Source organism: Ursus americanus, chromosome 18 (assembly GCF_024610735.1).
Source record: "Ursus americanus isolate L20-20 chromosome 18, mUrsAme1.1.p, whole genome shotgun sequence".
In the NCBI taxonomy this organism is placed as follows: Eukaryota; Metazoa; Chordata; class Mammalia; order Carnivora; family Ursidae; genus Ursus; species Ursus americanus.
Window position 1 is genome coordinate 10,659,687 of NC_142144.1, and position 27,599 is coordinate 10,687,285.

Genomic DNA, 27,599 nt, shown 5'->3' on the forward strand with positions numbered 1-27,599 from the left:
GGCCTCAGTTTCCCACCTACAGCACAGCAGGTCAGCTCCACAGTCGGGGGGGGGGGGCTTTTTCTGTGCTGACGTTTTGTAGGAGGCTGATGGAGAACTTGCTGGGGCCCGCAGCTGAGCTCAGGCATCCCATATCTAATCACGTGAGCATTCCTGGGAGGAAAACCAGATCTTCTGGGTCTGGAATTGCAGAGGGGACACTGTCTGGCTTTAGCAGACCTTCAGAAGCCCCCTGAACACTGCCTGTGCCATTCACAACAGGCCACAGCATATGGGGGCGTGGCTCAGAGGCCTCCCAGCTTCCAGACCCACAACCACGGAGGCGAGGTATGTATGTGCAGGGTCACACACAGAGTACCCCAAAGTGCCCGGTGCTGGGCCAGATCCCTCGGGAGCGTTGGCAGCTTGTGCGCTCATCAGGCGACCCTGTGAAGCAGACAGTGCCTCCATTTGACAGTTGAGAAGACTGAGGCTCAGAGGCCTGAGACTTGCCGGAGTCCCAGCTGGAGGGGGGCAGACCCTGGATGAAAACGCAGGCCTGAGTTCTCGCTCACCTAGATGTCCTCTGCGGTGCACACACTGGGTTCCTGCCCTCAGGGAAAAAGCAAATGTGGTGGAGATGCGGGGTGGGGGGGGCAGAGCAAATCAAGGGGGCTTCAGAGAGGTGGTGGCACTGGGTCCCCCTGGGACCAGATGGCCAGGCAATAAGGAGGCGGAGAGGCACAGGCTCTGCAGTCAGAGAGCCCAAAGTTCAAATCCTGTACTGCCTCTGCCTGGCCACACGAGCTCAGGCCAGTCCCGAAGTCACCTCTGCTGTTCCCTCTTCTGTAAACAGGGGTCCAGGGAGGACCCACCTCTTAGGGTTGTTAAGCGAGGACTTGCAGGCAAAATACCAGCCTAGGACTATCGGGACCCAGGTACACACAAGAGCTCAATAAATGTGGCCACAGCTACTATGATGATTACCATTATCATCGTAAAAACAGTGCTCATTCAATGGCAAGTATTTCCGGCAGCCCACTCTGCAAACCAACTGTTCACAATAATGCCGGGGGACTCCCGTCTCAGGGCCAACTGGGTCCCTGGGCCTGCGGATGTGGCAGGAGGCTCCCATGGCCTCTGGGGGATCCCCCCTTTCAGAAGGATGGGAGAGGCCACACTGGCTCCTGCAGCACTCTCTAGAAGCTGGGAAGTGATGGCAAAGCATTTCACAAAGTTACTGGGACCATGAACCTGAGCCGTCCCCCTCCCCCAGCTGTTTCAATAAAATAAATCTTGGCCCGCGGCTGGTGAGAGACCCTACATATTTACATGACGATCGTGCCTCATGATCACAAGACTCGTGGTACCGGCAGGCGGCGTGTGGCAGGGACGCCGGTGGTCCTAGGAGACTCACTATTTTCCAGCGACTTTTATTGTCCATTATATCCCGGCGTTTACAGGGCTCTGCTCCGGGCCTGGCAGGAATATCGCACACGGGGGGGCTGGTAGGCCTTAACATTCCAGGCGCCGTACGGCACGTGTCTCCGGGTCCATCCGTCCTGCCCGAGTCTGTGTGTGACACGGAGAACCCAAGGAGCTCCAGGGACACTAGTAGAACAGGGCTGGGGATGTGTTCGGAGGCCCATGTATCCCCACCCAAACCATTTGCTTGGTTCTAGTCTGCTGTCCCGGGCGGGGGCCACTGCTAATGCTGTGGCCTTCCTTGGGCTTGCAAAGGTTTGGGGGGGGAGGGGTGTGCACTGGAGCTGCTACTGGCTCCGGAGAGCTGCTTGCTACATTCGCAGGGATTTTGTGAGACAGTTGGTATCACTTTGGTTGCATGAAATCAAACATGGAATTTGGCAAATACTACAAGTCAGGGCTTTGGACAAGTCCCTCCCTCCACCTTCGCTCAGGGAACCCTTTGTTAAAGACCTAGCAGCATACCCGGGGAGGGGGGGACCCATGAACGTCAGAGCCAGGTGTGAATTCTAACTTTCTCAACCACTGGCCATGTGACCTTAGGTAAGTTATTTCACGTTTTGAGCCTCAGTTTTCTTATCTGTAAAATGGGGACATATCTATATTCCCAGGGCTGCTGTGATGCTCAGAGCACCTTATGGAAAATTCCCTGTGTGGGGCCTGAAATGTATCAGGTGCTTAATAAATAGTAACTTTTGTCACCTATTCATTCAACACTTGCTTGTCCCCCTCCCCCCCCCCCCGGCTCGCATGGGCCAGCACCTACTCTGTATCTGACACTGTCTGAGAGAAAGGGATCTATAAATGCCCCAGTGGGTGACAAATATTAAATTCTTCCCATCTGGATAGTTCTTCAACGTCTGCAGAAGAATTTATACCTGTACCATATCATGAAGCTGCATGACAAATTTCAGAGGTGGGCAGAGCAGCATTTTTGGGGCTCAGGGGTGGACATTACTAGCCCAAGGCCCCTGTTAGGGGGTAGCAAGATGGGGCTCAGCCCTGAATCCCCTACTTCCTGCTCTAGGCCCACTATGGCACCCATCTCTGAATTCCCAGGCCAAGACAGACTGGGCCCCTGAGGGTGCAAGGCTGACCTCAGAGTGGGCCCACACATAGAGGACAGGAGGACTAGGGGGTGAAGCAACACCCCACAGTCTAGCAACCTGGCTGCTCGTCTTGGCTCCACGGCCTCCTTGCTCCAGGCCCTCCCCTTCTGGGCCCCAGGCTCCCCCTCAAAAGGCCGGGAGGGCTGCAGTCAGGATGCTAGACTGCATCTGTCTCCAGGCATCCTAGCTTGGCCAAGTATCCCTCTGCTGTCCACAGCCAGAGAGGACTCAGGCATATCAACACCTCCTGTGCTCCAGCTGGGTTCCAGGTAAGCCAGGGCCTTGTGAGTGGGAAGGAAGAGGGGAATGAGAGGGGGCAGGACCCCAATTCAGCTATACTGGGCTTGCGATCTCATTTCACAGATGAGGAGAGTGAAGTTCAGAGGGCTGACCCTACACTGGTGGCATCCAGGGCCCGTGGCTGGGGTCCCCAGCAGAGCTCAGGAAGCCATCAAGCCCCTCAGTTCTGACACCCTGGAGGCCCAAAGATGGGCTGCTCCTGGCCACCCTGGGCTCAACCCAGAGGGGCTGGGGAGCATTTTGCTGAAACAGGAGAGTGAGAAAAATGCAAGCAACTCTGATGATTCAAGTAACCTTTGAAACTAGGAGGTGGGCGGAAGTGGGAGGCATTTCTGGTGGATTTCACCTCACTTCCTAGAAGGATGCGTCACCAGCATTTGCTTAGTCAGTGCTCACACGACCGACAGCGTGGTGGCACCAGGGTGGCACCTCCTGGCTCGCTTGTCCCTGGAGCCATCACAGGATGGCAGGTGGGGGCCGTCCACCTGTCAGGGGAGGGAACCTTTCCATTTCACAGCGGGGGAAACTGAGGCCCGGGGTGGGTGGGTTGGTTCAGGGACACACAGTAGGGATCTAAGACTTCAAACTCCTTCACCAAAAGCTTAATTTTTCTATTTGGGGAGACAGGAAAGGAGAAACCCTCTGGAGCTTTAAAAGAAAAAAAAAGGGGGGGGGGAGAAAAGAACTCACAGCTGAACAGAATTGCAGCAAGGCTCTCAGCCAGCCCAAAGAGGTTTCCGAAATTCTGTGCAGTCTGAATTTTTGCGGGCTGAAGGGTCACGCGATTTCCTTTGCAAAAGGCAGAGTTGAAAGAGTCTGACTGAGGGTGAAGGGGGAGGAGGGACATGTCCACGAGACTAGAAGTCATGAGCTTCAGCCTGGCTGCCCCAGTGACTTGCTGGGTGACCACAGACTAGTCCTTTGCTCTCTCTGGGCCTCAGTTTACCCTGATTTATTTGTCAAGCCTTGTTCTAATGCACTTAAGTGATGTCAATCTCCTCACCCCTCATAGTACATTATCATCTCTACTTACAGAAGGGGGAAACTGAGGCATAAAAAGATCAGGCCCGCTGTGCTGGTGGAAGAGCTGGGATCTGGGGTTAGGTAGTGTGGTTCCAGAGCCCACACTCCTCACCACATGGCCCTCCCTCTAGCCTGCTGTGTGCTCATCTCCAGCAACCATCCTACTTTGAGGGGCTTTGCTGCCAGCAGGCCTGTTTCTGGAGACACCGGGCCGCCCTCCTCGATCTCGGCTGCCACTCTGAGTGGCTGTCTTTTCTGTGATCTCTGATTTCTTCCATTTGCTCAGCAGCCTCAACAGCCACAGCCTGGGGCCTCAGGAGGCTCCCAGGTCACTGCAGCCATCGACCCACTTCTTTGAGCCTCTCTGGGTGCTGGGAGTCCGAGTAGGAGTGGAAGGCCCCGCTCTGATGTCCATTTTGGAGTTTTCCAAGCAGGTCGGCCTGTGGGACTGCGGGAGGGAGACTGCCATTCAGGCATCCAAGGAAGAGGGAAAAACATCTCTTCATAGCCAGACAGAGCCCGCTCTGTGGAAACGACGCTACCGACGCGACGGGCAGCCCAGCTGTGTAAGAGATTCCCGAAAAGCCTGACCTAGGAACATCCACGTGGAAGGCTCAATGGCTTGGGTGGTCACCAAGCTTATAAAAAATGCCTGCATGCTCAACCGTGAAATTCCTGAGGGAATAAGGTTCTGACCCAAAACCTGTCTTCTAAAACTAAATTCTTCAGACAACAGACATTTTCTGGCTCCAGCAAGCAGGCTGCTGATTGGTTTTGTCCCGATCTCTGGAATGAGGAATACTCACGCCGAGAACAGCCACCGTATCACGTGCTCCCGCCCCAAGCCACACGCGGGGCCACCTATTTGCGTCCGCTTGTTCATTCCCACGAGGGATGACTGTCTGAATTTTGCAGATCAGCAGACTGAGGCTCAGAGAGGCAAGTCTGCACAGCTGGGTGATAACAGGGGTGGAGGTTTGAAATCCGGTGCCAGCCTGGAGGGCAGAAAGCGGGGGACAGACCCCAGCAGAGCCCGCTGTATGCCTCGTCAGGAGGAGCCCGGGCCAGACACGGAAGTGCAGGGACAGAGCTGTGAGTGCAGGGGCAGGTGCACACATCCTTTCCTCCACTGGCCTGGGGACAATTCCCGCAGAGGGACAGGTGGGGAAGGGTTGGCCCGACTGCAGTTAAAATCACTCCATCGAGGCTGCCTCGGTCCTGCCTTTTCAAAGACAGCAGAATCCACTAACTGGGAACGTTGTGCTGAGCACCCGGAACCCCCCCCCCCCACGCTCCATGCACATTTTGCACCGTGCGTAGTGTGGCCATTTGGCACACGTGTGCAGTTGGTGTCGTGTTCCCGTTCTGTTCCTGGGAGCAGGAGGAACTCTGAAGCCACTCATTTAAGGGTGACTGTCTCACCAGAGACCTCAGAAAGGCCCCAGGGAGCCCACCAGTCCACATCCTATATCTTAGAGACAGGAAACCGAGGACGGGAGCAGAGAAGTGGTATGTCAAGGACATTCAATCGTCTGTTCACTCAATTTTCAAACACATACTAGGGCCAGCCTCTGTCCTCAATGGGGCTCCTTGTTTAGACACAGGAGTCTCAAACCAGCACCTACAACCCAGTGCGATCACCACTTTGCACGCCTAGGGTGTGGAAACATAGCGAAAGGGATGTGCAATCCGTCTGTCCTGTCTCAGAACAGGAAGCGGCTCTGAGCAGAGGAGCAGGGGGAGGGCACGCCAGGCAGAGGGTACAGCAGGTGCCCAGGCCGGAGGGCCGGCACAGCCAGCATCGGTTGTGGGACAGAGGCCCAAACGACAGCAGTGGCCCCAGGTCTGCAGCAGACAGGGAGGCTGGGCAGCACTGATGAGGGGCAGTGAGCATCTGCACACGGGGCTGTCAGGGCTGCCGAGCCAGACTCCCCCTCCAGTGCTCTTCTGCACACCGCTCTGCCTCCCATGGTGCCAAGCCCAGGTCTAATTTTGCTAAATGCATCATGGCAGCAATTAGAGCCCCAGATGTAGCATCTTTCCTCCGTCAAAGCTACCTGCACCACACTTGACCTCTCCACGTCTGCCCCAGTCAGCTCAGGTAACTGTGTCAACACTCAGAAGGAAGGAAATGCCTACACAACCTCTACACTGGGACCGTGTCTCAAGAGTGCTCTGAAGTTTACGCTCCAAGCTCCAAGATACTCGCTCTTACCCGGCTTGTATTTATTGAGCACCTACTGTGCGCCAGGCTCCGTGCTAGGCACTGGAACGATTCACAAAAGGGCGTTACAACCTCTAAGCCACACAGCCGTCTGCTCATCTTTCTGGGCTAGAATCACTATTCCGATTTCACAGGAGGGGAGCCGCAGGGCTCAGAGAGGCCCTGGGACTTGCTTGAGCCAAATCACTGGCTAGGAGGTGTCGGAGCTGGGATGCTAACCCAGAAATGTCTGACCACAGAGCCTTCTTGCCAAAATAGATAAGGGTCCCTGGAGGAAGAGAAGAGCCTAGGTCCTTCCTTCCTGCCACACAGGCAGGCAGCCTGTTATCCACAAAGCAGGCGGAGGCTGCGCTGGCGGTACTGCCCAGAACGGCGGGGGCCCTGTCATTACTGGGAGGGGCTACACTCCAGGCCAAAGGAGCGCAGCCAGGGCTGGGGGCTCGTGCAGGACACTGAGGGGCTCTCGGCTCTAAGGAGTCCTAGCCAGTGCCACCAAAAGACTAAATGCTGATGGCCTGTCTTTCAAAAAGGTCAAGTGGGCTGATCCACTCATCTCTGGCACTTGTATTAAAGGATATTAAACAGGTCTAGGACGCCGAGCACAGACTCTGGAGTCAGAGTGAAGGGTGGCAAGGTCGCCTCCCCTGCGTCACATGACCTGGCCCAGGCTCTGGTGACGGCTCTCCCTCCCTGGACCTGGGTCCTTGCATGAATCTGTCTCCTCCAGCAGGAATGTCAGCGGGGACCTTGGGGCCATCTGGGCCCTGCAGTCACAGGCGGCCACAGCAGCCCCTGTTGGGAACCCTATTTTAACTCAGACAGCTGCAGACACTCCAAAGTACTACACTTGGCCATGTCCGAGGCAGACAGGCCTTCCTCCCCCCACCGCTTTCAGGTCCCTGGTCCAGTGTCCCCACAAAACTCATGTCTACCTGGAACCTGGAATTGTGGCCTTATTGGGGACTCGGGTCTCTGCAAATGTAATCAAGTGAAGATGAGACCACGCAGGATTCGGGTGACCCAAATCTTAATGACTGGTGTCTTCATAAGAAGAAAGACACACGGGGAGAAGGTCCTGTGATGACAGAGGCAGAGACTGGAGTCCTGCGTCTGTAACCGAGGAACGCCAAGCCTTGCCGGACGCCAAGCCTTCCAGCTGCCAAGCGAGGAGAGAGACATGAAGCAGCCCCTCCCTCGGAGCCTCCAGAAGGAACGGACCCTGCCGACACCTTGATTTTAGACTTCTGGCTCCAGGACCGTGAGAGAGTGAACCGCTGTCGTAAGTCAGCCGGTTTGTGGGAACGAACACGCTCCCACCCCACCCCACGTGCGGTCAGCACGCACATGCCGCCAGCGTCCCGGGTTCCCCAGGCACGGCGGGCTTCATCGAAGGCTCCAGGCTCAACTTGTGCTTCTCACACTGCAGAGGAAGTAAACCAGAGGTTCCCAGGTCTGGGGATTTCACAGGCCTGTAACGTTTCCCTAAATTCTGAAGATGGACGTAAGGGCGCCAACTTTTTCTGGCATCTACGGTAAAATTTCCATCTATTATCACCATCCTGCATGAAAGAGGACACCTGACGTAAGAAAGTAGTTGATGCCAGGCCTGTCCTTAAATTTTCTCATTTCACCAGGGACGGGTCAGAGTCTCACCTAGCCCTGGGCCTGGCCTGGATCTGGCATGCGGGAACCAGCAAACTCAAGCCACTGCACCCTGCTGGGTGATCTTTTTTTTCCCCCAGTCCTGGCGGAGGAGAAGGGAGGCTGGCCTCCCCCGCGCTATGTGTACGAAAAAGGTTTTCTCCCTCTCAGAAATGTACCCAGTCTATTCTGGTTAACCTGTGCGTAATTCCAGCTAAACCCCTCCGAGGACTGGGTGGGATCTCCCCACCCCAGGGAGGACGCCTTCCAGGCCAGTCAATGAGGGACGGTCACGGAGGGAGGTCACCGGGAAAAGAAAATACAAGCGCAAAGCACGGGAAGGAGAGAGAAGCGCAGACCCTTCTCTTGAAAAGGAAACCAAATCGTGGAATGACTGGATGTACAGACTTCACGGGCCGGGTGACTCCAGCTCTCTTCAAAGACACCTCGTAAACCCACGCCCGGCCTCGGAGGGAGCGGCCAGATGCCAGGCGCTCCAGAGGCGCGTTCGAAACATCTGGCCCTGGCTGCTTGATGACCTACCGGAAGCCCGTCACCCTGGGCTTCGTGAAGCTTGCCCCCACGTTGCCCCCCAGTCTGCCACGTGGTAACCAGTGAGGTGTGCTGAGAGAGCCGTCCAGGGGATAAAACTCTGCCTGAGCGTGAGGAAGGCTTCTTTTCCAGTAAGTCTAGAGCGCCACCCCCCCCCCCCACCAGAGGAAGCCCCAGACACTGGGGAAGCTTTTGCCTGGAGCTCTAGGGTTAATGGTTGTGCCGGGGTGGCCTCGCCGGGACATTCTCGGGCACAGGGCAGCCAGCCTCAGAGGGACGATAAGGTCTGATGCTGTCGCTTTCCGGGCGGGAGTCCATCTCTCCCTCCCTCCCACTCTGTACGCCCAGGCCAGGGGCAGGGTGGGCCCCAGTTCTCAGGAAGCCAGGAAACACACTCTTTTCTGGGCGAAAGGCCCAGATTCCTTGAGCAGTCACAGGACACGCTTTTTCAGAGCTGATCCAAAGCCACAGGCGCAGGCTGGAAGTTTCTTCGGGCAGTGTGAACCTACAGGGACACAGACAGGCACACCTGGAGTTCCGGGCTGAGAGCCGGTCCGTGAGCAAGGCCCCCGCTGGCACCGGATGGGCCAGAGCTCTGCCTGCCACCTCGGTTTCCTCTTCACCCCATCATCATTCATCAAATATTTTTTGAGAGGCTCACAAAGCCCAGCGCTGTCCGAGGCACAAGGCGGAGGAGGTCCTCCCCACCCAGAGGTGTTGAGCGGTCGAGAGGTGGATACAGACATTGGACAGCAATAAGTGCTGGGAGGGACATGCGGCTGAGCAGGCCGTGCAGATAAGCAGATCCGGCTTCCCACGGTCATTGGGACAATTAGCTCAGACTGTGTAGCGAGCTGCTCAGCACATACTCGACACTCGGGGAAGTCAGGTCCTCCTGTCCTCCTGTCCTCCCACTGCCCAGGTGGAGCAACCAAAGCCAGAAAGAGAAGGGCTGGGGTGGCCGTGCAGGGACTGAGTGGGTTTGGGGCCCAATCTAGCCCCATATTTCCTGGGGAACCAAGGTGCTGCCCCCCCCCCCCCCGACAATCCTGGCAGACTCCCTGCCTTTTCCGCGTGGGAAAGCCCTGCCTCCAGCCTCATGCCCCTGATAACGGGTCCCAGCCACCTGCTCTCCGGCCAGCAAGTGACTGGCCTTCCTGAATTTGAATCTGGGCTGCTTCCATTACTTGCTGGGAAACCCTGGCCGAGTTTCACTCATCTCTCTGAGCCTTGCTTTCGTGATCTGAACATGGGGAGAAGACCTACGTAAAGGCTTGCTTGTTCAATGAGGTTGTATAGGCCAAGTGCCCGGCACACAGGAGGCACACCTGCTCCATCTCGGCCCAGCTCTGAGGGGAGCGGGGGCTCTGGAGGAGGGATCAGCCCTGGGGCAGGCGCAGGAGTGCCCACCTGGGCTGGACAGGCCACGTCCAGGCCTGGGGGAGCTTAGCGCCGAGAAGGAAAGGTCAGGCGGAAGGACCAGAGCGCTAATAGGAGTGGAAGGTCACACACTTGTGCAGACCAGCCAAGGCTTCTCTGCTGGGTGTCTTGGCCACAATCCTCACCTCTCTGAATCTCGGGTCTCCCCAGCGGAAATATGGGTTCTGGTGATGATAAAAATGAGACGCCAGATACATGAAGTCACCCAGCCAGTATGGGACTCATTTACCTCCTTACTCTCATCCGTCCATCCAACATAAGAATATCCGGGCTGCAGCCCCAGCAGGTGCTAGGCCCTGTGGTGGGCAGGGGGCTGAGCCCCTTAATGGCGGGCCCCCCATCTGCTTTAGAACCACCTGGCTCTATGGGAGGGTGCACAGCAGTTCCTGGGCCGGCCTGGGCTCACCCTCCTGCAACTCTTGTCTCCATGGAAAAGTTGGGCTGCACAGATCCTGGGAACAGCCGGCTCATCCGCCACATGCACCTTTGGTGCCACATTGCCCCACACCAAACCCGAGGCTTCGAGCCCCCCTCACGGCATGGCTAAGGTCAGCTGCTGGAGGTGCCGACTCCTGCTGGGCGGGGGAAGCTCTGACCCCAGCCCACCCCCCCAACACACGCAACGGGCCACAGACATACATTAGAACTCAGAGTTGGTCGCTTTCACGGCTTTGCCTCTGATTCTGCCAGATCAATCAATCAATCAATTATTCAAGGGAGAATCCGAACTCAATCACAGTGACAACACAATTCAATCCCTGGCAAGTGTGTTAGAACCAGGGCTCCTACAGATTAGTGAAATGGCCTGAAAATTAGGAAATGAAGGTATCTGGCAACAGACACCTTGAACAGGCCAGGCCTTGGCTGATGCACTCCCATTAACTCCGACTTCTCTCACCCCCAGCGATCAAAACAGCTTCTCTGACAGGGAGGAAAGAAATGACAAGCAGAAATCGGATTTAGGGAAAATAACACATCCATGGCACCTTCCCCACCTTCCCAAAGCAGCACTGCAAGCTTTCCATATTTTATCATTTATTCTCACATTGTCCCCAGCAAGTCATAGGCACATGTTGGCCTTGCTTTTCACAAGAAAGCTGTGAGGGAAGCTGGGGTTCAGAGGTGAGGGGCCTCCCGCCAGACGCCCAGCAGGAAGGGCTGGGGTGGGGGTGGGAGAGTTGGGAGGGGGGTGTAGAGCCAAAGGCCCTTTCTGGTGGAATTGCAGCCTCAGGCAGCTGAGAGGCTCCGAGACAGTTCACACTGTGACACGTCCACACTGGCACGTCCCCACCAGCCTCTCTGAACCATCTTCCACACGTGCCACCAGAAACACGGCCCCTCCCATGTCAGCCTTCAAAGCTCCCGGATCAAGTCATCACTCCAGAGCTGAGTATCCAAGGCCTCCTCACCTGCCTGACCCCAATCCCAGGTGACACCTGTCATTCACATCAGCTCCAGAGGGCCTCTTCTGGTGTCCTACAACCCCTGCTTCTCATCTCCAGTGCTCCGCCCAGCACGGCCCCTCCACCTGGCTCTCTCCTGCGGGTCCTTACAGGTACCAGAGCAGGGGCTTCCAAGGGGAGACGGATCTGGGTTCAAATCATGGCTGGGTGACCCTGGATAAGTCACTTTACTTCTCTGAGTCTGGGATTCACGTATAAAATGAAGCTGTTTCAAAGTGAAGACTAGCTGATGCTGGCATATGTAAACCCCTCACCCCTGATGAAAAAGTACTCATAGCAATGAGAGGAGGAGCTGTTTCTAAAAAGATAGTGGATAATTCTATATAAAGAATAACACTGTTAAGAGAACTGGCATTGATGGAGGAGGTGCTGGGCACACGGTGGGGAGCCTCCAGCCCCGGGGCGGTGGACGTCTAGACTCAGGACTTTTCCTTCGGAACCCACCCCAGCGACAGAGCCACTGGGGAGTCAGGGATGCTTCCATATGCTGCAGGAAGTCATTCCTGCTTGTGATTCTTCTCGCTCTCCCTCCTGCCGACCCTCTGGCTTCTGTGGGCCTTGGCCTCACTCCAAAGCCAGGTATCGAGGGCCAACCAAGGACAGAGAGGGCAGAAAGCTCATGGTCCCTCCCTTACTGATGAGGACAGAGAGACTGGGCCCACCCCATGCCACCTCCCAGCTGCCCATCAGGAAGTCACTCCCGACATCCTGACGCAGTTCCAGCCAAAGCAGAAACATCGTAACCCTGCAGCCCCACCTTCTTCGCTCCCTGACACGGGGGTGTCCAGGTAGGATTCCAGATTGCCGGTGCCAGGCCCCACCCCTCGTGTGGTCGGCTCTCCTCTGAGAGGTGTTAGGCACTTCCTGCCTGGGAATGTGAGCAGGAAGCAGGGCGGCACCGCCCTGCGGCCCCTTTCCTCCCAGGCCCAGGCTCTTCAGACCCAAGGAGCCATCCATTTGTGAGAGTTAGTTTTTTTTTCTCTTTTCCTTTCCTTTCCCCTCTAAGCAAAACTGCATGGCGGCTGCTCCTGCCTCTGTCCCCAAGGCAGTTCCAAAGGGCCCATCTTGTCCTTGCAAAAGTGATGGTGGTAATTCTGTTAATGGGAAGCAAGACGGATGGTGCGCGGTGCCCAAAGTGCAGGAGGCAAGCCGAATCAGGCCCCCCCCGGGGGTGGGGTGGGGGGGGAGAGGGAAAGTGTTGCCGGAACACACCCTCCTTTGGGGCCTTATTAGGTCTTGAAAGAGCTGCCGCGCTCGCTAAAACCTGCTTTTGCCAGCAGAAGCCTCATTTTACAAATATACAACAACAAAAAAACCTGTAAATGGGAAGAAAACCCTGAAGATGAGGCTCCCCTGCTACAGCGAAGCGCTGTGCCCGCTCGGAGCTGAAGTCTTTAGCCCGGCCGACTCTGGGTTTAAATAAATAGGTCTGATCGCCAGCTCACCATTTTGTGAACACGGAATACGGTGGTTTCCTTGCTGTTTAAGGACTGTTTGCTAATGGTGGGATGGGACAGCTCTGGAAACATTTTCTTTTATTTATTTATTTTTTTTATTATTATTATTTTTTAAAGATTTTATTTATTTATGTGACAGAGAGACAGCCAGCGAGAGAAGGAACACAGCAGGGGAGTGGGAGAGGAAGAAGCAGGCTCCCAGCGGAGGAGCCCGATGTGGGACTCGATCCCGGAACGCCGGGATCACGCCCTGAGCCGAAGGCAGACGCCCAACGACTGCGCTACCCAGGCGCCCCCTAGAAACATTTTCTTTTAAACGGCTTGTCTGTGCACCTTCCCCCCCGGCCACGTCAGGAAACCCTATCGCCCTGGTGTCAGTCCGGGGAGGAACCCTTGACCTGGCTCCCTTCCCCAGTCCCACACCCACAGGCCCTCACTGCCCACTGTAGTTCCTCTGGTCTTCTGCCCTGAGAATCAGTGGCATCTCAAAAGCAATTTCACCGTGGAAAGGATGTCCATTTCCAAAATTATACAAAGGGCTCACCCCTTTCCAGTTTGGAGTCAAGCCACTGAACTGTTCTTTGGGCTTCGGTTGGTCCAAGTACGAAGTGAGAGTGGAGGGTGAAGCTGGCCCGAGACAGCCATGGTTGATGACAGGCTGTCTGGTGCTGTGTGACCCTGCAAGCTGTGGAACCTCTCTGGGCCTCAGCCCCCTCATCCCTAACATGGAGCCAACCCTACCCCCTCTTCACAGCCCTGGAGGTAAAGAGTAAATGCAATTAGCTCTCAGGCCAATCTGAGCATTCTTCTCCACCACCCCCTCCTGCAGCGCCCAGCACTGTCCAGACACATAGTAGGTGCTTCCTGAGCGGGCTGCTCCTTTGAGCAGAACACGTGGCTTCTGCTGATGCCTGGAAAAACAGAAACATCCGTCCACACTAGGACAGAATGGTTTAGGATGTGCGCTCTGAGAGCCAAAGGCCTGGGTTCGAATCCTGACTCAGCCAAACCCTACTGTGTGCCCTTGGGCCACCAACTCAGCTTCACTCAGCCTCCCTTTCCTTGTCTGTAAAATGGGGCTAAAGAACTGGCTCACAGGGTCACCAGGAGCCGTCAGTGCAAGAATACGTGGCCGGGACCTGCCCAGGTTGGCCCTGGTAACCAGCAGCCCTGAGAACAAGCAGTTCAAAGTCTTGGGAGAGCCTGAGGGAAAATTCCCACATTCCAGCTGGGAAAGCCACTTTCTCAAAGACAGTTGAGGCAAAGCCAGCCCCGTGTTGCCATCCCAGGTCCCCTGGGGGAGCTGGAGTCGAGAACAACAGGCAGTATGTGAAGTCTCAGGAGGCTAGGGGAGCATCACCCCAGGAGGGAGCCCCACACCACAACTCCCCTGCGTCTGTCTCCGACACCCGGACCAGTAACACTGGACATACTTTACTCCTGTCTCGTTTATGCTGGCCTCCCCAACCAGAAGGCCAGCTCCGTTTTGTCTCTCCTGCTCATTATGCCTCTTAGAACCGTGCCTGGCTCTGTGGGGTCCACGAATGACCAAACAAAGCAAGGAAGGGAAGAGTCCCGGGGGCAGCTCTGGGCTGAGTGACTGCGAGTGTCCCAGTGTGGACAGGAGCACCTGAGCGTCACAGGCGCCCCCAAGCTGCAGGCCTCATCCCACACGTGTCATCGTCAGTATGACAGCAATAGGTCACCACCTATTGCTGAATGGCTGCTATGCACGTGCTTACCTCCCCGGGTCACGAAAACTCCCCCAGAGACAGAAACTGAGATTTCCCCTCACTTTGCAAGTGAGAAAACGGAGGCCCCCAGTGGGAAGCAGCAAGCCAAGGAGAGTGGTGAGCAGAAGCTAGAGGCGTGGCCGGCATGCAGGGTGTCCGGGTTAACCCACCACCTCCCCACTCCCCATCTTGGCCTGAGACTGGCCATAGGGCTGGCTGGTCTGGCGGGGGGCGGGGGGGTGCCGGAGCTAGAGCCTCGGGACCTGCTCCCTGCCAAGGAGGGTGTTTGCTCCGAGGCAGGGGTCGACAAGCAGCAGCGGCTGAGGTCTGGCTCCTGTCCCGTCCCCACACACGTGCAACGGATAGTGGAGGCAGCCAGGCACTGGCCCCAGCACTGGCTTTGGGGGTTGGCGAGGCCTGGGTTCAAATCTCAGTTTCCAAACCATGTGGCTTATGGCTTCCATCTCTAAACCTGTTATCCTCATCTGAAAAATGGGGCCAGCCCAAAGTTGTTGTGAGGACTGACTAAGGCCACACAGAGAAAGCACTTGGCCACATCGCTGGCACACAGTAGGTGCTAAGTAAGAAGCACGAGCTAACTTTCCTGAGCCTCCCTCATTCATGTTTTTGAGAGTCGCCAGATGGCCGCATCCTGTGGCTGCCAGGCACCGCCCCCCCCCCCCCCCCCGTTTCAGGGCTAGGAACAGCGTGGGAAGCTGGTGGAATCTGAGCTCCCCGCCCTCTCTGATCCCTAGGGCACCACCTGCTTGGCATTCTTCCCGAGTGAGTGGGGCAGCAGCCTCATCCTTTGATTTCTGACCCTTGTCACCCAAGGACGAGAAGTCGGAAGGGATGGGTTTGTTGATGCAATAACATCGGGCAACTACGTGAGGAATGAAATCAGGGGGGCACTTCCAAGGAGACCCACGTCCACGGTGTGTCCTTGGCACAAGAGGCCCGGGGTGAGAGGGGAGACCAGCTGGCCAGCTGACGGCTCTCACAGCCCAGGCTGGTGATCTGTAGAGAGTGCCTCACGGTGGAACTTTTCCCCCAGTAAGATCTGCCCCAAGCTCTCTGCAATGTGCGCATTGGTGGGAGGAGGCTAGAGCCCTCCCATCAGGGCCAGCTTCACGCGCATGTGACCAGTACAGTTTCGTCCTCGCCCTGCCCTGCCCTCCGGAAGGAGCCCCATGCTTGGGGCTTCATGCTCTGTGTCCACTGTCTTAAAGTCTTCATTTTATCTCTGAATTTGTGCCACCTAAGTGAAGTGAGTGGGACGATGGTGCATGTGCTGGGGGCTTGGAGTCCTGCTCCTGCCCCCCTACCCCAGGGAACTCTGCCACCCTCCACCCTTGGCAGGGGCCTGGGTGCAGTCACGGCGGCAGGTGTGCCACCCACTAACTGTGAGGGTCTGTACTCACCCCGTGAGTGTCCCTGTGCCCAAGAAAGCATGGCATTCAATTGCTAAGAAAAGCCACCATGACAAGTAGAAAGTGATGGTGAAAGAAAAAGCTTTTTTCCTGCTTTTAAAACAAGGGGACCTGCATTTTCACTTTGTGCTGGGCTGTACAAATTGCACAGCTGGCCCTACCTGCCGTTTATATGACCTTCTGACCCCCATCCCCTGGCCTAGAGTCCCCAGGGGACCTCCCTAGGCCTCTGCAGAACTAGAAGGTACCATCGGTCTGAGATGGTCACTGGCCGAAAAACATCTCAGAACTCAGCGCCCCCTTCAACCCCTGTCCATGGAGCTTCTTTTTTGAACCCCTACTGCTGGTCACTTATTGTCGTCTCGTGGACCAGGCCCTGTTTCCGGTGCTGGGGATGTGCTGATCAGCGGGACACTGAGCAGTGATGAAACAGGCAGGACTGACGGCGGCAGCGGTGGCACAGCCAGTGGGGGGAGGCTGACCCAGCAGAGCCTCCGGGAAGGCATGGAAGGAATGGCTCCCCACACGGAAGGAGTGGGCTCTGGGAGTCCGCAGGAGCCCCTCATCTGTAAGGTGGAGACATGGGGGCCTCCTTGCAGGGCTATCAGGGGCTGGGGGGCTACCCCATCTGCGCTCTGTGGGTTCGCACTGCGGGGAGAGAGGAAGGCGCATGCAAAGGTCAGGGCCCTGGGCACTAACTCAGGGACAGTTTGCAGACAGCTCCCAAACGAACACAAAACCAGCAGGGAAAAGAATGGCCGAGGGGTAGAAGTGCCACTTCCAGAGCCCCCACCACGTGGCAGGCATGTGGCGTGGAGGTGCACAGTCGCCCCTCCTGGGTTAGAGATTTGTTCCTATGGTTCCTATGCCTGCCCGACGTTTCACAGACGTCACCTTTCTTTCCGTGATTTAGAAAGTCCAGTTAGTACCAGGTGGCGGCAGCAGGTTTCCGATAGAACTGGTCATGGACTGAGCAGAACACACGATGACTACAAGCTCAGACTGCAGCTGACCTGGTTCTGACCATGGGCCACTCCAGCTGTGCAGTCTGGGGCCGATCTGACCTGCCCTGGGCCTCAGCGTCCCCTCTGTCACTTGGGATATTAGAAGTCGCATCCTCTCGGGGTGGCTATGAGGATTAGACAAAATGACATCGGTGAAGGGCACGGCTCGCAGCAAGCGCTCAACAAATGTTGGCCGTTGCTATCGTCATGAAACTCCAAAACCTCAAATCCAAAACCTGAGCGTCCCATGGCACTTCCCAGGATCGCGTGGGTCTGCTCCCTCCTTTCCAGCATCTGCCCCGACTCTGCTCCAAGTCTCCCCTCTCCCCCCATTGTCATGGCGCATCAGTCCATAAATATTTAAACAACATGTCATCGGATTATTATAACATATGATCTATAGCACTGATGTGCTGCAGTTCTGCGCATTTGGGCTTCGTTTTCAGAATATCGAGACATAAAATATTTATGTATTTAGCCAACCACGAGATCTCACATTCTGTCTCAAAATGCTGGGTGGCGGCGAGATGCGGAGCTGAGACGCAACGTGTGAAGGGGATGCCTTATTCTCACGTCGGTTCCTGGGGCATCTGGATTGTTTCTGGTTCATTCCAGGGCCTGTGAACGGTGGCTGGCGGGGTTTGCCACAGCAAGCAGAGGACCGGGACCAAAAGACGCCATCAAAATGCAGGGAGAGTTCAAACCACAAGGCACTGTGTCATTTTCATTTGGTGTCTCACAGGCCCACACGTAGTAGGTGCTCAGTAAACGTCCACAGGGAAATGAAGTCACCTGTAGCCCACAGCACCACCGGATGGGCTGGCACCCAGCGGGATTCAGTAATATCTGCTCTTCTGTTTCATTCTATCCCCAGTGTCCAGCACCAGCCCAGGCACAGAGTAGGACCCAGCAAATGTTGCCGGTGAACAGCAATGGAAGGAATAAACGCATGACCAGAGAAATCACTTAATTAGCTAATAAATTAATGAGGGATAATGACTCCCTGTCTGCTGGTCCGGATTACACAGTGTGAGACCTTCCTCCTGAGAAATACAGGCTCTCCAGTAACCCGTAGTGGATAGGCAAAGGGGTTTTTCTGGGTAATTAAATATCTCGATTGCTAACATTAGCACATCACAGTGACCATATGTCCCAGAATTTTCAGCACTGTGCAATTTCAAAGATGCCGCCCCGTAAGCCATTCGAGCATCCAGGAACTTCTTACATACTAGCGACCAAACGGCATCTTCCAAACAGCCTCTCCTGTCCCCAAATGTCACTAAAATGCTTTTACAGACCACAGCCCTTTTGAAAGTTTGGAAATTGTGGTCATCACATACCTAACTGATAGATGGGTGATATCTGAAGGCCTGGGATATCATAAAAGCATATGCAAACAAAAGTTGCTAGCTTGGAGTAAAAGTATTTTCTTTGCATAGTTCCCAAATGCCGTGCTGCCACCATCAAGAGTGGGCAGCTCTCACCCCTGTCCCCAGCCTCTGCACAGACAAAAATCCAGTCCTCGTTTCCTCTTGGGTGAGCTGAGAAGGCTGGCATTTAAATCAAACACAAAAGGCCGCTAAAATTCCTGGGGGAGATGAACAAAGGAAATGCACACACACTGACTCAGGCGCACCAAGCCCACACTTGAGATCCTGGTGTAACTAATTCGACTGGACTCGGCAGGACCCGCCAAACGAATGGGTGGGCTCCCTGTCTGTCTGCCATGTGGTCCCCAATGGTCCCGCCATCTGGGCACCCACCCTGGTAGCCCGTCAAGGCCACACCAGCTAGGGATCACTTCCGCTTTCAACCCACAACTCCTCATTTTCTAGGCTGGGTGGATTCTGGGGTCACTTGGGAGAGTTAAACACCTCCTTTTCCCTAAGCAACCCTCAAAAGATACACCCTCTAAAAAAAAAAAAAAGTACGCTTGATAGAAAATGTAACTTGAAGACATGTACCCACCCCTTCCACCCAAAGCCACTCCTATCCAGGCATCAGGAGCCCCCCTCTGCAGGAAAGGAGCAAAGGAAGGGAGCTTGATAACGCTGGGAGGTACAAGCCCTTCTATAAGCCTAGGCTCCTCCCTTAGAATAATTTGAGTCTGTCTCTAAGAAACCTTCTCTGGACAGAGAAAGGGCAGGTGGGCGCAACTCAGCCCTTCACTGCCCACTGGGAGAAGCAATGTTTGCTAACAGATTCAGTAAGTTCACACAGACATTCTTCAAGGATCCTGCCCCTTGCCCACTTGAAACTTTCCGTTCATTCAGTAAATATTAACTGAGCACCTACTATGTGCCAGGCACCGTGCTCGGCACTGAGGACCCAGCGGTGGTCCGCAGACAAGTCTTATCCTCACGGAGCTTAAGTTCTAGTCCGGGAGGGAGATAACAAACATACGGAATCAGGAAGAGGTAAGGGTCCTGAAGAAAAGTAAGGCCAAGGCAGGGAATGGGGAGTGAACGAGTGAGGGACTAATTTCAATAGGATGGCGATAACAGGGCCTCTTTGGAGAAGTGACTTTTGTGGTGTCCTGAATGAAGGCTGGGGGCAAGTCATGGGAACAGTTGGGGGGGGGGATTTCAGGAAGAGGGGACAGAGGGGAGTATATGCTTGACATGTCTGAGGAAAGGTAAGGAGGTCACATGGCTGGAGCGGAGTAAGCAAGAGAAAGACTATTAAGAAGTGAGGTGCGGAGTAGCAGGAGCCCCTCTGTTCTTGCAAGAAAGACCAAATCTCCCCCAGATCCCCGCAGGCCTGGGCAGCCTCTTCTCCCACCATTTGCTCCTTGGTACATGCTGTTCCTTCCAGCTGCCTGGGAGGCCCTCGCCCAGGCCCTGCGCCTGGGCACCAGCTCACAGCCCATACGATAGGCATTTCCAGACAGCAGCCTCTGCCCTCCTACCCTACAGACCAGACCCCGATGTGGCGGCAATTAATTATGCAGCATACATCCTAGATTCTCTGAGTCTGTTTCTTTGTCCATGAAATGGGCATAATGATACCTGCATCAGGGAACTTCTGGGAGGATGAAGGGAGCTAATCCACGTGAGGGGTTAGAACGGAATGTAATACACGTAAGTGCCTGGTACAAAGAATCCACTGAAGGGGTCAAAAGCTGAGGAAGTGGCAGAAGTTCCCGGCTTCACACTGCTGGGGGGCTGCCCACTGCCCAGGACCCCAGTCTTGCTCCCAGCTCCCCATCCCGCAGCCCCACCCACCCACTCACCCGGTGGTCCACTGGCCTTTCACCCCAGCCCTCTCTGACCTCCCGGCCTCCCAACGCCCAGCGTGCTGGGCAAACGTCGTGCTTCCCTCAAGGCCTGCTCAGAGGCCCCTCCCTCCTGGAAAGCTCTCCTGCTCCCCCGGGGAGTGAGTCCCAGGAGACGTCTACTGGAAGCACCCACAGGGGTTTGTGACACAACTCCTGTCCTCACCAAGTGGTGAGAGGCTGTGGGGTGGGGCCCTGAGAGGGTCTCTGGGCCAGCTCCCAGAATAACACCTGACCCACAAGGCTGGGAGGTATTTCTCCAACGAATGAGTGAACGGCTGGCCGCATACCGGCCAGCGCGGGCGTATCTGGTTAACCAAACAGAGTCCACTCCACCCACACAACTGTGAACGGGTCTGTGTTTCTGCATCGGACTGTGCACGCAGCCCAGGCCCGCGCTCCGTGACCAGAGACTTGGCCTGACAGGTGGGAGAGGGTCCTGATCAGCAAGGACCTTGGAAGCTGGTCACAGCCTCCCCAGGCCTCAGTCTCCCCATCTGTAAAGTGAGAGGTTTTCCTGCCTATATTTTTAAGCATCAGAACTTTGTAAAAATTTTTTCCTCATGACGTAAAATTAACCATTTTAGCGTGAGCCATTCGGTGGCGTTTAGCACATTCACAAAATTTTCATCACCTGAAGGGAAACCCCGTACCCATGAAACGGTTGCCCCTCATGCCTCCCTCAGCCCCTGGTAACCACCAGGCTGTTTTCTGTCTCCACAGACTTACAGATGATGGATATTTCATATCAGAACCTTTTCTTAAAATGACTCCCGTGCAAACCCTCCGTCTGTAAAACACGTAACAGGCTTAGTGCTGTGGGAAGACAGGGTTAGGTCCGCCCTGTCCCCAGCTAGCGTCCCTCACTCTTGGTGACCTTCCAGGGAAGGCTTTCATCCCAGGCCCCTTCCTTTTGACAATTCTAGTCCTAAAGTTGGGTTTCTAAGGCAAATCACGCCCCCCCAAACAGTGTCCAAGAATCAAGGGCCTCGAGCCTGGTGCTACTGGCCCGTTTTCCAGGTGAGGGAGTAGAGGGGCTGGATTCCAAGGGGGCTCCAGCGCCCGCTGATGCTCCCCTCTCACCACACACACCACGGTGGGGTCTCAGGCGTGAGGAGCTGGGCAAATGCCCACAGAAGCTGCCTCAGGAAGGGCGGCCACTTCCGTGGGACCTCGCCTCTCCCTCAGGGACAACAAGCCAGCCTGACAGAACCCCACCGGCTTAGGAGGGAGCGCCGACTGGGCAGGGCCGACCCTCCAGAAGGACTCTGCCTGCCTGCTTCTCCCCGAGAACTACCTGCCCCCAGGCCCGGGTCTGTGACAGCCGCTTCTGTCAGCACAGACCTCGGATGGGGCCGAGGCTGTGTAAATAATTAACAAAACATCTGCCTCGCTTAGTAACACACTGTGGCTGACACCGCTCTCGGGGCCTCCCGAGACCCTCCAGCTCCAAGAGGACGCGTCCGAACCTTAGAAGGCTCCCTTTCCGAGCCGCGGGGGGCGCGGGTGGAGTGGAGCACAAAACACTGATTTCTAAATGGTTTCCTGAGCCGCCCAGGGCACCCTGACTTACATCCCGCCTTGTTCTACCAAAAGGCCGTGTCTCTTCCCAGAGCTGTTTTGAGGGTCCCGGTCCCAGGACTGAGCTGTAGTGGCACCTGGAAGAGATCCTAACACTGCTTTCAGCCCGATTTAGGGCCTCAATATGCTGGGGCGCCGAAAATGCTCTCGGCAGGGGAACGACCTTTCGGGCCCGGTAACCCTGGGCAGGTCCTTAATAATCACACAGTTTCTTCACCTCCCATAAAATCCCAGGCAGTGAGCACCAAGCACTTCCGGGGGGCTACCCATGTGCGGAGGGTTTTATACCCATTATTTCCTGTAGTTCTTCCCTCAAACATTTGAGGTCACAATATTGTCTGTTTTCCAGATGGGGAAACTGAGGCTCGGAGAGGTGAATGACTTGCTCTGAGACGCCCACCTCACTCCATCTGGTGCCAAAGCTCAAGTTCTTAATGTGATTGTGGGTTAGCGCCTTCCTCTCCACGGGCCTCAGTTTCCATTCTGTAAACTGGGCGTGTGGCTCTTCTCTGGATGGTGAGCCTACTGGATTTCTCAGGGGCAGCGTGGACTCATCAGAGCTGAAGGTCATTTGCAGGGTAACCTGCTGCAGATCTCCTCCTGACAACTCCCCAGTTTCAAAGACTTTGGGGACAACAAGGAACGAGAGAGGGCCGGCCTTGGGAAGAGGGGTCGTGGACAAATTCCAACTCAGCCACTCACCTGCAGGGAGGGACTCACCCCATTTCCTCAACTACAACTTGGGGACTTTGGGGAGTTCTCTTCTAAGGCGCCAGCTCTGTTAGCCAAGGTCAAGCACTGCCCCTCCCCCAGCCTAATTTTGAAGTGTGAGGCTTAAACAACTCAAGGAAATGCAGCATGGCAGGCTCTCAATGGCAGCTTCCCTCCCCCTTCCCTCGCAGAAATTCCTTCACACTCTATGGAATTCCTACATAAAGCCCCTTTTTCTTTTCTATGAGGTCACCATCACGCAGATGTCGAAGAGAAAGAAAGAAAGGCTCCATGTGGATCAAGGCCCTTGGAACTGAATGCATTTTAGATCCTGGCTGCGTCACCTTTCAATTCTGCAGGCCCCTCACTCGCCTGCCCCCAGAGCCCAGCCAAAGTGCTGGTCGGGTTTGGGGTGCGGCGATCCTGCTGGTGGATGCCAAGAGGCCTGGCCAGAAGACTGGGCCTTTGCCACCAGACCACCCGAGCAGTCGTCTGTGGAAAAATCCAGAATTGGAGACAACACAGCAGAGGCTGTGTATGTGGGTCTGTTTCCACACAAGCAAGTCTGTTAGAGGGACAGATGTCAAAATGCTAGATCACACTCCACGGTCAAGTTCCCAAATTGAACGTCACAGGAAATTACACCACCAACTGATTTGCCCCAATGTCCACTCCTGTCTGGAAGCTGAGTCTGAGAAGGCTGTTGCTTTAGTTCAGTTTGGGGCCAAAGGAAGGGGCTATGAGTATGTCACCCAGCTCAGACAGGAATGGGTGAAGCCACTGACTGACCTGATTTTTTCTTTTTAAAATAAAACATTTTTGGGGCACCTGGCTGGCTCAGTCGGTGGGGCACCTGACTCTTGATCTTGGGGTCATGAGTTCAAGCCCCACAGTGGGCACTGAGGTCACTTAAAATAAAGACATAAATAAAAGGCTAAAAAAATAAGTAAATAAAAAATAAAACGTTTTCCCGGAAGGCCATCTTGTCACTACCCGAGAGTCAGACATAAGATGGCCAATACCAAAAACTCCACCGAGGATCTTCAGCCAATCCTGGTCATCTACCACCCACCCGTTTTGAAGCAATGTCACAGACACCCAGTGGGAGACCACTCCGGATGACCTTCCCACAAATACTCCAGGAGCACCCTTGCTCCCCAAAGCTGCACGTTCCGGTCGCCAGCATTCTGGCAACCATCCGAAGTGATAGTCAAGGCAAGGTCCACGGGTTATGTGCCCACCGCTTCCTAAGAATGACATCAGCAAAAAATAAATAAATAAATAAATAAATAAATAAATAAATAAAGATAAAAATGTAGAAACAAGGACTATTTTTACCTCCCCAAATCACAGGCCAGACGGGAGAGAAATCCATTGATGCCAGAAATGTGGCTGAGCCTTTACACGAGATCTATTATTTCACACCTTAAATTAACGCATCTCGAAGCAATTTGCAAATGTTCATCAATTTGCAGAGCATACTCGGGAGGGAGAGAAATACCTTTTCCTTCCAACATCAAAGGACCCTTGCAGGGGCGCAGCACACCCCCAAACCACACCGGTCCTCACACACAACATTCCTTTCAAGAACCACGTTGTAGAAACCGTGATAAGAATGGAAATGAACGAGTTAGAGAGACAGGCACGGGGCTGAAACGGCAAGTGACAAGAAGCCTATGTAGAGATGATCCTGTTGTCAGATACTCCGAATGGGGAGTCTGGGCCCTGGAGGTAACTCGCCATCACCAGGGGTCGGAACAGGGGCTCTTCGTGAGGGCAGCGCCCCAGAGGGCTTCCTCCTCACACAAGCCTGGAGATGCCAACCCGCATTTAATCTTGGATGACTTACCAGGGTCTTCCACTCTCCCCCCTCTAACTCGCTTGCTTGGTCTGACCCGGGAAGAGGAAGGGGATAGTCTTCTCTTTTTGACAATTGTTTTGACACTTCCCTTCTGAAACCAATCTTTGGCACTTCATGAGGAAAGAAAAAAATGTGAACTGCGAGCCCTTTCTATCTGACCGTCCTGGCCCTGGGCGTGGGTCCTCCACAGCAGAGGGGCAGGAGCGGACAAGGAAGGAGGGCAACCCCTTCAGGAAGGCCTCTGCTGGAAGCCTGCTGAGGAACCCAGCCCCAAAGGACCTGGAATACAGTGACCATGACTTTCCAGGTCCAGTGGGAAGACGGCAGGCTCTGCTCAGACAGGCCTGAGTTGAACCCCAGGGTCAACCGCATAGCAGTCCGTAGTCCTTGGTACATGATTTCATCTCTCCGTGTCTCCAGTCTCCTCACCTATAAAATGGGCGCCATGATAGCTCCCGTCTGCGCGTTGCTGAGTGGACTGAGTGAATGCAGGCACTTAAAAGCTTCTGGTACCACGCCTGGCACGTAGTATACTCTCAATAAATGGTGGCCATTAGTTGTGGCGCTACTTTCATAAAATAATGCCTGGCATTTCATTTCTCTGAGCCTCAGTTATGTCATCTGTAAAATGGAGATGACAACCCCCTACCTCGTGGGGTAGATGAAAGGAGCAGATGTGTGTGACAGCACTGAGCACCCTGTCTGTGCACCTTCAGAAGTGTCACACACACACACACACACACACACACACCCCGCTGCAGAGCACAGGCTTGAAGTCAAGCATGTGACAGGATTCTGCCTCAACCTCCTCACAGCAGTCCCAGGACACAGGCTGGATGTCCCTGTCTCTCAGCACAGGAGGTGCTCCCTAAACATGCCTTCCCTTCCCTTTCCCTGCTCCCTCCTTGCTCAGAGCCACTGGAAATGCCACCTGGCAAAGCCAGGAGCTTCGATTCTTGAAACCTGAACAATCTAAATGGCCCAAAGCCCAGACCAACCTGGGCCATTGCTTCAGTCTGAGACTTTTATTTTCTGAAGACAGAAACTACTTTTTAGTCATTTCCGAAGCAGACGGGACGGCAGAGGCTGACAAACCACAGGGACCATTTTAAATCCTGGGCCTTTTCTTCTGGGAAGTTAGGCAAGAACCTTCCCAAATGTTTGCCCGTGGGGCTCTCTGCCAGGGAGTGACTCATCCACAGCTCCCCACAGGCATATTTTATTTGGGGGTGGGGGATGGAGGGAGGGCCTGGCCTTGAGGGGAGAAGGAGAGGCAGCATTTCCAGCAAACCCAGAAGGTGTTTTTTTTTTTTTCCTTCATTTTTTTAGGACAAAAAAGAAAAAGAATGTGGATCTTTTTTGTTTCCTTCCAGGTTTTGTTTGCTGAAAGAAGACGTCCAAAGTTCACTCGGTAAGCTGCTGCATCGGGAACTGGCGCTTCCAGCCGGCTCCGCATCCCTTTCAATGAAATTCTTCTTCCATTAACACCACGATTTTTAAATGTGCCTCCAAGATTTGCCTGCGCACGACATTTTCCCCTCAGAAAGGCAAGTTGAGTTTTGAAAATTCAGGGGGAACGAGGGAGCTCAGTGTTTCTAAAGTTGGCCTTAAAGCAATTAAGACTTTTGACGGCATAGATTGTCAACATTTATAAAGCCCCCCCCAAAAAACCCTCCATCAAAGCTGCAGGACAGACCTTGGAAACCAGTGTCCCAAGCCTGCTGTGATCAATTTGTTACTGTCTTGGGGGCTCATGCTTGGAGCCCAGGCTCAACAAATGAATAAGCCAGATGAATATCTGTCTACTTAGCAGAGCAGGCAGAGAGAGACCCTCAGATACACAGACAAGTGTCCTGGGACCCCTGGCCTTCCCAGGGTCAGCCTCCCCCTTTCCCCCCTGGCCTGGGGGAAAGGTTATAATCTGCCAGGGCCACACAGGGACAGGAACGAAGCCAAGAGACCCAGAGGGGTATTGACGAAGAACTGAACACGAGTCCTGTACTACCAGGCGAAGGCCCACCAGAGCCGCAGCCCAGCCTGAGCATCCTGGAGCCCCTCAAAGGGTCCTGCCAGCGGGCCCCACCAAGGCCTGGCTCGGAGGCCTCCCCCTCTGCCAGGCCCAGCCTGGCTCTGCGGGGCTGACCTCAGCCCTCAGTCACCACACAAGGTCCAGGACCCACCGGGTGCCCACCCCTGGCCTACTTCTCTCCATGGGCTCCCTGGCATCCGGGCCAGGGGCGGACACATCATACAAGATCCCTGGTGGGTGCAAGGGGGACCCTCCGCCACCGTAATAAACACACTCACGCTCCTGGACACAAAACACTCTTTTGCAGGAGTACAAGTACACTTTTGTCCTCGAAGACTCCGAGATACACAGTTTGTCCTGTGAACACTCACCCACGTGCGCACACATAGTCCCTGAACCCGCACAACTCCTAGAGAAAAATGGGATCCCACGTGAAGCGCTTGGCACACTCCCTGGCAAATAGTAAACAATAAATGGATACAATAAACGGATACACGGGAGCCATGCCCGTGTCCCCCGCACTCACTCACCGCAAACCACACAACCCAGACCCTCCGACGTGCACACGCACCGCGTCCGCCACAGCACGCACACACTCGGGCGCAACCCCGCGGGACACACAGACACACGCCGCCCACGCACGCTCGGACGCACGGCCGCCGACACACGGAGACTCGCTGGTTCACTCGCGCCCCGGCCTCCCGCGTACACCCTCGCCCGCGGTCCCCCGCCGAGTCGCAGACGCGCGCGCGGGCACGCGCACCCCCTCGGCCCGGCTGTGGGTGACGGCCCCGCCGCCCGGCCCCCGCCCCTTCCCCGGCCCGGTCCTGCCAGGCCCCGGCCCCAGGCCACTCACCGGCGCGCGGGCGGCTCGGCTGCCGGCGGGAGGAGCGGCGCGCGGCCCGGCGGGCGGCCGGCCGGAGAGGAGGGTCCCACACGAGTCGGCGGCGCCGCGGCCGCACGCCCGTCCGTTCGGTTCCGCCGCCGCCTGCGCGGGCCCGCGCGCGCTCCCGCCCCTCCCCACCGCGGGGCCGCGCCGCCCCCTGCGCTCGTGCGCGCTGCCGCCACGCTGGCCTGGGGGGCGCCCGGCGGCTACCGCCTGGCGCCCGCACCCCTCCGCGCGCCGGAGCCCCTCAGACCGCGAGTGATCCGCCCAGCCGAGCTCCCCCCCCCCCGATTTCAAAGATGGGGAAACTGAGGCCCAAACTCTCACAGAGAGTGTGGCCCAGCAAACTCCCCCATACCCCTTCTCGGGTTCTAGACACTTAGGATTAGGGTCCGAAGTCAGCGAACTCGTGGACCC

At 55.5% G+C, this 27,599-nt stretch overlaps 1 protein-coding gene across 1 annotated transcript in view; it reads right to left on the reverse strand.

Annotated features, from left to right (window-relative positions):
* Nucleotides 1-27,289, reverse strand: part of NEK6 (NIMA related kinase 6) — an 83,243-nt gene extending 55,954 nt beyond the window's left edge. The window contains exon 1 of the mRNA XM_045790970.2: nucleotides 27,153-27,289. The gene's annotated coding sequence lies outside the window, so the exon portion shown is untranslated. The remainder of the gene's footprint in view (nucleotides 1-27,152) is intronic.
* Nucleotides 27,290-27,599: the final 310 nt, after the last annotated feature.